The sequence below is a fragment of the Jaculus jaculus genome, chromosome 2, assembly GCF_020740685.1.
Source record: "Jaculus jaculus isolate mJacJac1 chromosome 2, mJacJac1.mat.Y.cur, whole genome shotgun sequence".
Lineage (NCBI taxonomy): Eukaryota > Metazoa > Chordata > Mammalia > Rodentia > Dipodidae > Jaculus > Jaculus jaculus.
The window spans coordinates 77,508,250-77,522,686 of record NC_059103.1 but is presented as its reverse complement, the minus strand read 5'-3'; the positions used below and the strand labels follow the sequence as shown (position 1 = coordinate 77,522,686).

Here is a 14,437-nt window from a genome sequence, read left to right as displayed (position 1 = left end):
TACCTAATGGGCTACCTACAATTATCTCAGAATAGGTACAGTTCTGTTTTACCAGAATTAAAGGAAGAAGACAAATTACACAGCCTTGGGAGAAGAACATGGGTTTTCCTACAAAATGCAGTCTAAAAGAGAGCAAAATTAACCACAAAAGTATTTTACACTCTCATTGAAAGTCAACATCTTCTACTGCTGTGCTTTTAACTGTCTCATATCATTTGTCACCTGTATTTGCATAGTCTGCAATTACAACAGATTAATTATGAATAATCTCAGCTTATAGAAATTTTGTGTGGTGGAGTAAAGGATGAAACACAGCTATGTTCTGATTTTTGTACCTAGAATGGCAATAGGAGGGATAAAATCAAAGATGCCACTGGCAGGCATTAGACAGACAGAAAGGACTTTAAAATACCAGTTGGATCACCCAGAATTAGAGTTAACTGATGCTGGTCCAAACAGAGGCAGAAACAGAACATGTAAAGAGAAGGGTGTACAATTATAACTATCTAAAAAGTAGAATCAAAGCCAGTGACATTTGGTTTCAAGTATTTTCATTGGTGTTGTCATGGCACTAACATACAAAACACACAAGATGAAAACAAATTACAGGTAGAAGAAATGGCCTAATTTTTATTCTGTCAATCCTAGTGTATGAAACTGCATTTCATGAAAAGTATAGTAGGGCATTAAGTACATATATTCTGTATCATAAGAGAGGACTAGACTGTACATAGACTGAGGAGTCAGTGATTCTAAGTGATGATTGAATCTCTCCTAGCTTCAGAGGAATGAAAATGAAAAACAGGAAAAAATATGTAATTCTTAGTAAGTATTTTGGCTGTATGGCATCATTTATCTTTAAAGATGGAGATATTATTAGTTTGCACCAAGTAGGATGAAACTATTCACATATAAATGCATAGATATGCAAAACATATAGCTACATCATTATACATATTTTATTTTTCTAAGAAGTGGGTACTTGGAGTAGTGCTATCTGGAGATTACACATATTTTACTTTTGAAACTGGAAAAAAAAAAAAACATGAATCTGTGATGGGTGGCCAAAGAGAAATGTAAGATAGTCTAAGTTCTTTATAAAATGTTTTTCTTTTGTTTGTCTGGTTTTCTTGGTTACCTGAAATTGAATCTAGTGTTACTAAGAAAGTACTCTACTGTCAAACTGCTATCCCAGCCCAATGTTCTTGATTCCTTATGTGGAAAACATTTCAAGCAAAAAATATGTGAGTTCACATTTCATTCTCTGCTGGTTTAACATAATTTAATTTTATGCTTTAACAAATGCTTCATTCTAAGATGTAATTAGTTGTAAAACATATTTCATGTACTTCTTTAAGATAATGCTTCTTTGGAAGTTGGAAGATGGCTCAGTGTTTAATCATGCTTGCTTACAAAGTATGCTGGGCCAGATTCAGTTTGCTAGTACCCACATAAAGACAGATGCAAAAAGTGGTGCAAGGATCACGTGTTCATTTGCAGCAGAAGAGAGCTTGACATGCCAACACACAGACACAAACACACACAGATACACACACACACACACACACACACACACACACACACACATACATACAAGTAAATGAATAAAAATAATTTTGAAAAAACACAGTGCATGGTTGCACATACCTTTAATTCTACTTCTTGGGATGCTAAGGTAGAAAGATCACTTTGAGTCTGAGGTCAGTCTGGACTGCAAAGAGGGTTCCAGGTCAGCCTTGGCTAGAGTTATTTTAAACTCCAAATAATGATGATAACAATAATTATCATTAGTAATAGTGTTGTCAATAAATGTCAAAATCTTTTCATCATGAACTCATTAATATGAGATATTTTATTTGAAACTGTGAGAAAATATGAGGTCATTTTAAGAGTCCCCCTGCTGTGGGAGTAGGGAAAACTTATTGTTACTTGTTTTCTTATCTATGTTATTGAATTTTTGTTTGTCTTTAAACATTTATTGATAACTTCCATACAAATAAACAATATACCATGATCATAGTCCCTTCCTAATACCCTCCCTTTTTCTCCCTCCAAAATCCCATCTCCACTGAATCCCTGGTTTCTCTTATATTTTGATGTGAACATTTTCTTCCTCTGATTATACAGGTCATATTTAGGTAGCATCTATCAGTATAAGATCATTAATAGCAAGGATATTTTGTGTTTTGAGGACAGCACTTAAGCACTCCTTTTCTGCCTTTGGCTCTGACAATCTTTACACCACGTCTTCTCTAATGGTTCCTGAGCCTTAGTGGGTGTAACACAGATTTTTTTTTTTTCTCAATTAGTGCTGAAAACACCACTATAACTTCTCAGTACACTGGTGAGTTTTAAGACACCCACTTGTCACCGACATCTGAAAAGAGAAACTTCTCTAAGAAAAACTAAGATTAGCGTTAGTATTTGGGCATGAACATAACTATTTAAAAGGTAGACTGGCTAGCACAATATATTCATTTAGCCAGGCAACAATAGTAGTTTCCCTTCTAGGGTTTATGACTTCCCAAACCATAGGCTCTTGATTAGGTTTTCAGTGCCAGGCAGGCATTTCCTCCTATGATGTGAGCCTCAAGTCTAACAAGACAGCATTGTACCATTGTAGCAGTTAGTACATTTGGCCTAGCTGGATAGCAATAAAGCATTCAGGATCCACTACTGGTTAAGACCACTGATGACTTTTCTCCTCCAACATACTTCATAGCTCTTTCCAGCATCCTAACAGCTAGTCCAGACAGAGGAGGCTTCCAGCTCATCTCCAGCTTCATTCCTCAGTGTCCTGAAGCCTCAGCATGTGGAGTTTTCAGCAACAGGTGCTTACCATCTAATTCTGGTGTGAAACCAAGAGCCCTGGAAATAGCCTGTAATGTTTGAGGACATTAGAAACCTCCTTGACCAATAGCTCAGTCAAAGGTACCCCACCCTTGGCCCTGAAATTTTTCAAATAATAATCTATGACTTCTGACCACCTCTGTATTTTTAAATTTATTTTATATTTTATTTATATTTATATTTGAGAGAGAAAGAGGGGGAGAGAGAGAGAGAGAGAGAGAGAGAAAGAGAAAGAGAATGGGCATGCCAGGGCCTTCAGCTGGTGCAAACTCCAAAAGCATGTGCCACCTTGTGCATCTGGCTTACATGGTTTCTGGGGAATCAAACCTGGGTCCTTTAGCTTTGCAGGTTAGTGCCTTAACTGCTAAGCCATCCCTCAGACTGCATTTCTGTGTGTATGTTATTTGATTATCTACTTGCTTTTCTACCTCATTCCAAAGTCTTCCTGCAACAGAACACAGCCCTGTTTCCAGAGATACCCTCATCCATAGCCCACCTGGGTTATATCCTTGAGTCCTACCTATTGCCTTCTTGACTCTAGCCAGCAGATTCAGAGTAAAGCTCCCCCTTCCCACTTACCCCTTGCCCACTAAGCTTTAAAAGCAAGAAGCTCTTTTGACCTGTCAGAACATGAAGGCATTCTCTGATTTCTGTGACTCCTCTATGTTCATGGGCACTGGAGAATCACACCTGGATCCTTAAGTTTTGCAGGCAAGTGCCTTAATCACTGAGCAATCTCTCCAGTCCAGTATATAAATTTATTTAAAAGAGAATAAACAAAAGTGCTATATCCTTCTATATTCCTTAGTGGGATATCTGAGGCCCTTTCCCTTAGGTCTCAACACTTATATTTTTATCAACATCACCTATCTCATTGTTAATTGACCATAACTTAATTATCACAAGGAACAAATTTCATTACAGAATGTTCCATAAAGACTTCAACTCTTTATAACAAAGAATCAACAGTTTATGCCCTAAGGATCACTAAAGCCTTCATGTTAAAATACTCAATTTGCTGTTTCTACTATATAACAATAAGCTGTTATATATTATGATCTTTACCAAACCCAAATTAAGCTCCCCCCATGGACCATCTGCCTTAAAGTACATTCTTTTATTAAATCTACCTTGTCCTATACTATCAATCTCTACCAAAGTTCTAATAAGCTAGCATCTTTCTCTTATTTCAATAAAAATAATCATCTTATCTTAAAGTTGGGGCACTTAATATTCCACTACCCCAAAAGGTCCTGATTTGATTTCAGTGATTCTAGCACACTAATATGTGTGGGAACCAAGAAGATGTCTGCAAAAGAGAGCAGTAAGAGACTTATAAATTCAGTAAATTGATGGACAGTCATACTAATAAAATGAAATTTTTAAACTGAATAAAAGAGGCAATATGTTTTCCTAGAGCAAAATAAAGTTATACTTTTGGCACTTTATAGTCCAAGCAATAGAAACTCTATAATTGTTTTTAGTGTGCACATTAACAGCTTATTTTGTTAGAATTTGTGTGAATGTTCATGAGTACTTTCCTCTTTATGGCCACATGCATTGCATAAACTCTGCTTCATATTAGGTTTTATCTGTCTTTTTTGTGGAACAACTATTAAGACACAAATATTCTGTTCCTTCAGAAGAGACACCAAGCACTTCCTGTCTTAATTAATTGTTCATTTTGATAGTGACAGCTGATATTACTGCCTTTATTCAAACAATTATATGGAGATGCCACCACACAATTGTAAGATATCAAGTTTTATATTGAGATATTTTCTATCTAATTAATCCAGAACAAACATATTGAAAGAAAGAAAAAACGTTTTCAGTTGACTGCATCCTCCTATGAACTTCACTTCATTACAGCCAAAGTCCTTAATGATGGTAGGAATTGGTACAGTGGCAGTAGATAGGATGACTTCATTTTAAATTGTGTCATTAATATTAAATTTGGTCAGAATATATACAATTTTAAAGCTATAATTAACTGACTATATTTTTAAAACTCTTCCATATAAAAGTTTTCTGGTACTCAAGCAATCTGCTTGAGGGATAACAAGTTCTGTAGAAAGACCAGCCAGAGAACCTTTGACATCATCAAGTTACTATTCTGTTTATAACCATATGACAAATAAAATGAATATCACTGTAGCTAACAGTAGTTAGCAATTTATTTCTTATTTAAAGTACTTCTTCAATTATTTTCTAGATGCATGAACATGGAAAAGACCTTCATTTTTAAGACTTTCAGAACAATATTCACAAAAGAAAATATGGGGCAGGGGGACACTTCTGAAATTCTAATCCTATTAGGACCTTATTCTGTTACCAAGGACACCATTTAACACAGTGTGGACTAAACACTGAAATATATCGCACCCTGGTGGAAGTTATGACTTTAAGCAAGTTTAATATACTTCAAATACAAAATTGCAAGCAAAGGTAAATTTAACAAATCAATTCAATGAATTAAGGGAAAAAATGAGCATAAACTGGTACATTATTGAAATATATACCCTAAAGTATATATCTTTGGCAACTGTAAATTATGGTAATATCATTTGGCCTATAAACTTTCTCTCAGGGAAGTTTCAGTAAAAACCTGTTTATAAAGATGATGATGCAAATCTCTTCCATAAAACCATACTTATGTCTATGCAATTCTTTGTAGGATCTTGGAAAATGAACATGGGAAAAGTGCAGTATACTAAAAGTAGTTCAAAGTATATTTAAATTTTGCAAGGTGAAATCCTTATAAATTTGTATTTTCTAGATACTTACATTTTATGAAGAAATGAGGAATGTCACCCACTTAATATTTATACAGTAAGTAAAAGATAGACATATTTCAAAAGCGAATTTTAGAGATTTTCATTTTAACAGTATATAGAAGTTGCTTTCCTCTTGATAATTCAAACCTATCATAATAATTTTTACAAAGCATTGGGAACACATTGCAATAAAGTAAACCACATTCCCTGCTGGTATGGATAGAGATGTTTGTTCCTGCAGTAAATGACCCCACACTGTTCTGCTTTGTGAGTCTGTCAATGTTTCAAAGCTTTTTGCCTTTCTCCTGCTTTTTGGCTAATGGTCCTTACTTTTCACCACAGTGGGCATGCTTACATGAAAGAACCTCTACTTTTGTAAGATATATTTTCAGTGACCTTGGAAAATATAAAACACAATACATTAGAATTGTATGTGAAATGAGCTGCAACAAGGCCTGAAAAGAATTAAAAGCAATCTTTTTGTATAATGTAAAGGTTTGGGTTAATATTGACTAAGTTTTAAACCGCAAATATTTTCTTCCTTCATTGTACTTGGGATACAATAACACATACTGTAGAAGTGATTGTGATAAGTTGATGAGATAACATATCTGAATGCCTTATAAACTGTGTGGCTGTATACCAATGCAGGACAGAGAACTGTTATCATTATCAGAGCAAGCTTGCCATCTAATGGCAACTACGCAGATGCAAACACCAAGGTTCAAGCAGAACTGGAAAGAAGAATGGAAGCAGCAGGTAAAGCCATCAAGTGACAGCTTATGTCCCAACTTCAGTATTCCTGAGTGCTAACAGAGCATCGTCCTCAAGAAAATATTTTTCCACTTATTATAGCAGCTCTTTGTCATATCATTGGAACTGTTCATTATAAAGCTATTATTTAAACCCCGTTTCTGCCACTTACTGCTTCTTTAATTCTGGACCAAAAAAAAAAGTTCTTTGGAGTCTCCATTTCTCCATTCACTGTTGCATAATGGGAGAGTAGTGATATACCCAGAGAGAATTGCTGTGACAATCACATGAGATGACAGAAAGTATTTGTAAATTGTATCTAAGAAAAAGCAGAAAAGAGCCAAGTGCCTGGATCACTACTTGGTACAAAGCACGTGCTTATAATTACAAATATAATACATTTTCAAATTCTAGATCAGTGTAATAACTTAAAAGCTCATAAAATGGCAAACCAGTTTGAAATAGAAGCTAAACTGTACTTGTGATTTTAAAATTTTATGTGAATTAATTTTATTAGCCAAGAGAATCATAGAGACTGGGATACAGAAAAACTTCAAGTCCTGGGGCTGGAGAGATGATGGCTTAGCAGTTAAGGTGCTTGCCTAAGAAGCCTAAGGTCCCAGGTTCAATTTTTCAGTTCCACATAAGCCAGATGCACATGATGGCTCATATGTCTGGAGTTCGTTTGCAATGGCTAGAGGTCCTGGCAGGCCCATTGCCCCCCCCCCTTTCTCTGTATTAAATAAATAAGTAAATAAATATAAATCAGAAAAAAAGAAAAACTTCAAGGGTAAATGCCACCTCAACTGTCCCTGATTTTCCATCACTTGAGTTCCACAGGGATGTGATTGGTCTCAGTACATTGCTACCTAGACACAATAAATGTTATCACCGTTGTATATTTATTGCTAAAATCATGTAAATTGTGGAATTAAGGACGATTAAAATAAAATGCGGGCTGGAGAGATGGCTTAGTGATTAAGTGCTTGCCTGTGAAGCCTAAGGACCCCCTTTCCAGGTTCAATTCCCCAGGACCCACATTAGGCAGATGCTCAAGGGGGTGCATGCATCTGGAGTTCCTTTGCAGCGGCTCAAGGCCCTGGCACACCCATTCTCTCTCTCTCTCTTTCCGTCTTTCTGTCTCTGTCTTTCTCAAATAAATAAATGAAATAAATAAATAAAAATAAAAATTAGGGCTGGAGAGATAGCTTAGCAGTTAAGAGCTTGCCTGCCAAGCCTAAGGATCCCAGTTACTGGCTCAATTCCCCAGGACCCATGTTAGCCAGACGCACAAAGGGGCCCAGGTGTCTGGAGTTCCTTTGCAGTGGCTGGAAGTCCTGGTGTGCTCATTCTCTCTCTCTCTCTCTCTCTCTCTCTCTCTCTCAAATAAATAAAAGTAAACAAAAAAATTAAAAATAAATAAATAAAATGCATGTGCATCCAATTTTATTCTTAAAATTTAAGAAATTGTGTACATAAAATGTTGAAATTTTCAAATGAGAATGGACTGAATATGAAAATCATGAAAATAAGATTAATCTTGTTTCTAAGGTGAACCATACTTTAAAATATAAATACTTAGGTCCTGGGGAGATGGCTTAGGAGTTAAGGGGTTTGTCTGCAAAGCTAAAGGGCACAGGTTAGATTCCCCAGGACCCATATAAACCAGATACACAAAGGGGTGCATGTGTCTGGAGTACATTTGCAGAGGCTGAAGGCCCTGATGCTCCCATTCTCTCTTTCTCTTTCCCTGTTCCTCTGTCTCTTTCAAATAAATAAATAAATAAATAAATACAGACATAAAAATAAAAATATAAATTCTTCAAAGCAGCATTAATAGCTGTAATTCTTACACACATAATATAATGGACAGAAGGTGAGTTATCTACTGTGCTTTAATGCATTTCTTCTCACATTAAACTATGAGGTAGATATTATCATGGCCCTCAATGGCAAATGAAGAAAGGAAAGCCAAGGAAAAATTAATAATTTTCTCAAAATTTTTATAGCCTGTTTGGTGATTAAAATTGTTTAATTCTATCCATGTTTTCAACTTTCATGTGTTCAAAGTTCAGAAGTATGAGTGTTGGATCATTTAGTTGAAGATATTTTGTGAACACTATTCCTAAACCAGACACTTCAGAGTGCTTAGAAACTTACAGTTGAGTTTTTATAATTTACTATGTGTGAATATTGTTGCAATTCTTTATGCATTACCAACTACATTAGTATAATCACAAGGGTTTCATCTCTGCTCTATTGAGATATTATCCATTAAAAATTAATAATAAAAATAAACACCTTAATTAATAGGCATAGAAGGAATTCCTAATTCACTGAAGAAGTTTTATGATGCTTGTTCATCAAACTCAAAATTATGTAGCAACTACCTATTTAATTCCTAATTGACATCATTGAGCCATTATCTCTCCATTTGCATCTAGCCATACACCAAGAGATACTGCCCTAAGTGTTTTAGATGTAATATCCAAAATAAATAACATAATATCCCTTTACACACTTATCCAAATGCTCACTGTATTCTTTGTACCAGTGAACATTAAGTTAAATATAGCCTCAATTAGTAAGGTGCATGCAAGTCATTAAAAATCAAGTTTTTAATTTTTTTTTTTTTTTTTTGAGAGCGACAGAAGGAGAAAGAGGCAGCGAGAGTGAGAAAGATAATGGGCACACCAGGGCCTCCAGCCACTGCAAAGGAACTCCAGATGCATGTGCCCCCTTGTGCATCTGGCTAACATGGGTCCTGAGGAATCAAGCCTGGAACCGGGGTCCTTAGGCTTCACAGGCAAACGCTTAATCACTAAGCCATCTCTCCAGCCCTAAAAATCAATTTTAATACATTGTAAAAACATGATTGATTTCTCTTTGAACACTGATGATTTTGGGTAACTTTTTTTTTTTTTTCGAGGTAGGGTCTCAACCTAGCTCAATCTAACCTGGAATTCACTATGGAGTCTCAGGGTGGCCTCGAACTCACAGCGATCCTCCTACCTCTGCCTCCCGAGTGCTGGGATTAATGGCGTTCACTACCATGCCCTGCTTGGGTAACAATTTTTAAGGTATTTAAAATGGAATTTGTAAACCCGGAGTGGTGGTGCATACCTTTAATCCCAACACTTGAGAGACAGAGATAGGAAGATTATTACGAGTTTGAGGCCAGCCTGGGACTACAGAGTCTGTTCCAAGTCAGCCTGGCCTGCAGAGAACCTACCTCCCCTGCCAAAAATAAAAGAAATCAGAATATTTGTGAAGCAGGGTATCACTTTAGCCTAAAATGACATGAAACTCATCTCATAATCCAGGCTGGACCAGATCTCTCAGTATTCTTCCTACCTCAGCCTTGAAAATGCTAGGATTAAAGTTGTGTGCATAATGCCTACTTAAAATAAAAATGTATTATTTCTCACATGTTCTGCTATTTTAAATAGGATACAGTGTTTGGAGCATGTGCTATGTGCTCTAAACACACTTCTGAAAATATAGGTAACTAGGAGTGAAAGCACTTTCTATGTAAACACATCTACCTCACCAATGTGGTATTGCTCATATTTTGATGTAAACATAATTCTTACCATGTGCAGGGTCACAATCGCTTTATTGTTGCTGGGAGGAAAACAAGCAAACAACAACAACAAAAACAGAAGAACCATATAGAAGGAATGGGTTTATTTCTTCTTACTGTACCAAAAGGAAGCTTTATCATGGCAGGAAAAGCAACATAGCAAGGAGTATTCTGAGTGAGCTAGCTCACAGATCCAAAGTAGTCTAAGTACAGGGCTTAGAGCTGCACTAATAAACTCCAATAATCTCCCCCCAGTGATGCCACCTCCAGCAAGTCCTCTCCTCTCAAAGGCTCTATAGCCAGGGATTGAATATGATATGAGGCTTAATTTGAAATGCATGAGGCTGTCTAGGATACTTTATATTCCAACTATGCTCACTGCTACTGAACAGAAATTCTAACCTGGATACACCTGACTTCAAAATTTCTGCTCTTTTGATGCTAATTAATTTTGGATGTATCTTTAGGATTCAATTTCCTTTAAGAGTTACTGAGAGGCTGGAGAGATGGCTTATCAGTTAAGTGCTTGCCTGTGAAGCCTAAGGACCCCAGTTCAAGGCTTGATTCCCCAGGACCCATGTAAGCCAGATGCACAAGGCAGCACATGTATCTGGAGTTGGTTTCAATGGGCTGGAGGCCATGGAGCACCCATTCTTGCTCTATCGATCTGCCTCTTTCTCTGTCACTCTCAAATAAATAAATAAATTAATTAATTTTTAAAGGAATTATTGGGAGGATTAACTGAGATGGCTTGCATAAAGAATTTGTCTCTTGTCCTGCTCATCAACCTTTTTGCTTAAGCAGCCTTATCTGGATGTAGTTGCTAGAGAATAAACAATACATATTTAAAGAATATAGTTTGACAATATACATGTTGACATATGCATAGACAGTAAAGTAACCACTGATGAAAAGGAGATAATGAATATAATGAATATATTCAGTAGAACCTAAAGTTCCTCATCACCTTGCCATTGACAGCTTTCCCTGATAGTCTCCTCCTCTACCACCCATACTTCCTATTGTCATGTCTAAATATTTTGTGCAAATGAAATCTTACAGTACGTTCTTTTAAATCTGCTTCTTTCATGCAGTCTATTAATTTTCAACATGTCCATGTTGTGTGCTAACATAAATTTGTTCAACCTAAGACTAACTTCTTATTTTTATGTCAAATATTAAATGAATTTCAAATCAATATTTTGAATTATTTCTTGGCCTTTTGTTAAGATCAAATTAAGAATTTCTTATTCAGAGACAAGGGCTGAATACACTGAAAGTGTACAATGTGATGTTTGGATATTTATTCATTGTGTAGTGCCTGTCACAGTCAAATAAATTATCACATACACTAGATAGCATATCACACCTTAGGTTCTCAGAAGTTTTCTTATAACCTAGCATTTGGACCCTTGGATCAACATCATCCCATTCCTGCCACCCATAGACCCTAGCAAGAGCCAAAGGACTTCCTTCCATCAGTGGAGATCTCAAGCTATTAAATGCTCATGATTACATATAATCCAAAATTAGACAATTACTATCTTAAGAAATGTGTCCCAAATAGGCAGCATCAAAATGAGTCTCACCATTCTAGCCATCTTAGTTGATCTGATTCTAAGGAGCTGTACTGCTTTGCTGTCATACTGCCCAAACGACAGTATTCCATCAAGGTCTATGCCTCAGAAGATAACTAAGAGTATCTTGCTTGGGGCATAAGGAATGAATAGTGAAAGATTTCATGTGATAAAGACAAAATCTAAATCCTTATTTGAAATATGCATTAGATATACACCAGATATATTTATAATATCCATTTGCAGAAGAGTCATCTTACAGTGGGCTAAATATTGCACATGAACAATGATTCATTTTAGAGCATGCACCAAGTAACATTATTTCGCAAACAGCATTCTATTGGGCTTTCAGTTAAGTACTCTATACCTTGAAGTAGACTCATTTGCATTTTCAAGATATTCTGTGATCTTCATTTTGGTCAGCTGTCAAACACTACTGACCTTGATATTCTATCTGTATTTATTTAAAATTACTTTCATTATTATTGGAATCTTTAAAAATATACAATAAAAATTCAACAACCCAGTAAATTTACATAAATCTGTTTAACTCAGAAATATTTATTTTTTACAATTTCATTTTAAAACAGTATATGAACATTGTACATGTCCATGGGACATCATAATGTTTCAAAACTATATACATTGAATAAAGTTATAATACTATAATATTTATTTATTTATTTATTTGTGGTTTTGTAAGATAGGATCTCACTCTAGCTCAGGTTGATCTGGAATTCACTATGTATTCTCAGGGTGGCTTTTAACTCATGATGATCCTCCTACCTCTGCCTCCTGAGTGCAGGAATTAAAGGTGCATGCCCCTGGCCTACATTTAAATTTTATAAGGTCTCAGTAGATGAGTGCTTCGTGTAATGTTCAAATGAGCTAAACATAGCTCTCTTTGCAAATATTCATTATTTCTTTATGGTCAAACCATTCAAATTCCCGACTTTTTACATTTCATTTACATATTTTTAAATAAATTAACCCTGAAGGATACCACATTGTGTTCACCTGTGGCATTTACAACCATCACCTCTGCTCTTTCATCAAGCCAATACTATGCTGAAGAAGCCAAATAGTTCCTCCTGTACATTTCTTCAAATCGTCTATTCATTTGCCTAATGGGACTCTTATCATGTGATTGAACAATTATTTCTTGCTCATCTCAAGAAGTCCTAGAAAATAATAGCTCAATCTAATTTCTAAAAATCCACAATTAGTAAAGTTTAATTATGCGATACTTCCTTATAGAAAATCTAATACATTTTTTAACTGTGATGTTCATATTCATTTTACTGGATAGATTTTAAAAATCTTTAATCACCAACTTCTTTCTTAAAGGCAAGTGTATATAATAGAATATTGTGTGGAAAGAAAGAAGAAAGAATACTTTAGAGGTAATGCTACATACCTCTCTTAGTATTGCAGCAAGAGGATGCAATGATACTATATATACTATAGTGATGTCGCTGGATTGACCAGTGTACTGTGTCATAGTAATCTCATGCTCTGTAGAATTCTCGATTAACACTATATCCTTGCAATCATGTATATTAATAGGCATAGCTTACTCATTCCTTTTACTAGCAGCTTAGTATAAAACTGATTATTCAATTTGACCTATTGAAGGATATTTGAAATGTTCCAATACTTTTTAGTATAGATATTTTAATACAAATATATTATTTTGTACTTTGCAAATATCAAAAATTTATTTTAGATATCTAGAAAATGGATAATTAGATGTGCATGTAAATGTATAAATGATTCTGCTACATATTGACAAATTAACCTTCAGGGAGTGTCTACACTGTGTTCCTACTGTACATAACTGTTAAGACAAACATGTATGAATGACAAGTTTTACAAGTTATCTTCAGAAAAGAAAAATCATTAATTATAAATATTCTTCTCAAACGAACTTCAGGAAACATATTGTGAGAAAATATTAACTAAGTGATATAAAAATCAACTTCTTTTGTTATATTAGTTTAAAATGGCCCACATGAAAATGTAAACATCATTATTGCTTGATTTTCAAATTTGTTAATATGCTAGATATGGTATTAACATGTAGCATAAAAATGTTCAGTATAAAACATATCTGGAAACAACTGTAGTAACTAAAAATAAGAACACAAAGGGGGATGGAGGAGAGGTGGCTTAGCAGGTAATGCCTTTGCCTGAAAAGCCATAGGACCAAGGTATGATTCCCCAACACCCACATAAGCCAGATTCACAAGGTGGCACATGCATCTGGAGTTCATTTTCAGTGGCTGCAGGCCCTGGCATGCCCATATTCTCATTCTCTCTCTCTCTTTCCCTCTCTCTCAAATAAATAAATAAAAATAAGTACCACAAGGTGGATTTATTCACAAACCCTATAAGACCTAATATTTAAAGCTCTTTTTAACCACACTATATTTCAACATAAAAGCGTTTATGTAAAATTCATTACAGGAAATATGGTACTGAAAATTAAATATTCAAATTTGAATAAATAATGAGTTCACATAAAATGGCCTGACTAAAACTCCTATAATCACAACATTTTAGGCCAATCACCAATATGGTGAAACCTCTTAATTCTTTCAACATCAATCTGTTAATCATATAGTGTAACTGCAAGTGTATAAGGGTATGCTGTGACTGATCACAACAACTGCGAACTCAACAGTCCACCTTACTTAAATTACTTAAATTTTTAATAGCAAATCCAGATGACCAATTCTTCCATCTGATTCTATTAAAAAGACCAGAAAAACGTCATCATAAGTATTCTTTTATTGTCCAAAACCCAAAAATATCAATGTTTTGCATTATTAAGTATTTTACTATGGCCTGGAGAATGGCTATGTGGTTATGGCACTTTCCTGCAAAGTGTAAGGACC

The 14,437-nt window shown here is 35.2% G+C and overlaps 1 protein-coding gene across 9 annotated transcripts in view; it reads right to left on the bottom strand.

The window, feature by feature from the left end:
* Positions 1–14,437, bottom strand: part of Ccser1 (coiled-coil serine rich protein 1) — a 1,182,362-nt gene that overhangs the window by 980,144 nt on the left and 187,781 nt on the right. The gene's annotated exons all lie outside the window — the stretch shown is intronic.